The sequence below is a fragment of the Pipistrellus kuhlii genome, unplaced genomic scaffold (assembly GCF_014108245.1).
Source record: "Pipistrellus kuhlii isolate mPipKuh1 unplaced genomic scaffold, mPipKuh1.p scaffold_m20_p_3, whole genome shotgun sequence".
NCBI classification, from domain to species: Eukaryota; Metazoa; Chordata; class Mammalia; order Chiroptera; family Vespertilionidae; genus Pipistrellus; species Pipistrellus kuhlii.
Genome location: NW_023425529.1, coordinates 42,757,402 through 42,758,255, shown reverse-complemented (window position 1 = coordinate 42,758,255; position 854 = coordinate 42,757,402). Strand labels below are relative to the sequence as shown.

The 854-nt window shown below is 35.9% G+C and overlaps 1 non-coding gene across 1 annotated transcript; it reads left to right on the top strand.

The window, feature by feature from the left end:
* Positions 1-238: 238 nt before the first annotated feature.
* Positions 239-347, top strand: LOC118730976. The gene has a single exon (XR_004991700.1). It is a non-coding gene; the product is annotated as a U6 spliceosomal RNA (small nuclear RNA).
* The last annotated feature ends 507 nt before the right edge of the window (positions 348-854 follow it).

The following is an 854-nucleotide window of genomic DNA, read 5'->3' as shown; positions in this document are numbered from 1 at the left end:
TAAGTAGTTTCATAGAATTTATTTTGCAATATATTTTGCTGTTCTTCTTTATTGCACTGTATCATGTATGTAAACAAATGCCTATATCCACTTCATTTTTCTCTTTTAACTCTATAACCCCTCACTATCAGACAAAGACTACAGTGTTTTATTAAACCATAAAGAGTATTAAAAACTTTTATGATAGTATCAGTGTCTTTATTTAATTTACACAACAAATTGGCAATTGAGTCATTAGGTGCTTACTTCAGCAGCACATATAGTGAAACTGGAATGATACAGAGAAGATTATTAGCATGGCCCTGTGCAAGGATGACATGCAAATTCGTGGAGCTTTCCATATTTAAAAAAGAAATTGAGTCATTAGTTGATGCATCTGACAAATTTTAAATTATGATAGTCTTTTTAAAAAATCATGTTCCTGCTCAAAGTCACTAATTATCCGAGAGATGCAAATCAAAACAACAATGCAGTACCATCTCACACCTGTCAGAATGGACAACATCAACAAATCAACAAACGACAAGTGTTGGCGAGGTTGTGGAGAAAAAGGAACCCTCGTGCACTGCTGGTGGGAATGCAGACTTGTGCAACCACTGTGGAGAACAGTGTGGAGTTTCCTCAAAAAAACTGAAAATGGAGCTCCCATTTGACCCAATAATCCCACTCCTAGGAATATATCTCAAGAAACTAGAAACACCAATCAGAAAGGATATATGCACCCCTATGTTCATGGTAGCACAATCTACAATAGCTAGAATCTGGAAACAGCCTAGGTGCATGTCAGCAGATGATTGGATCAAAAAACCATGGTACATCTACACAATGGAATACTATGCTGCCATAAAAAAGAA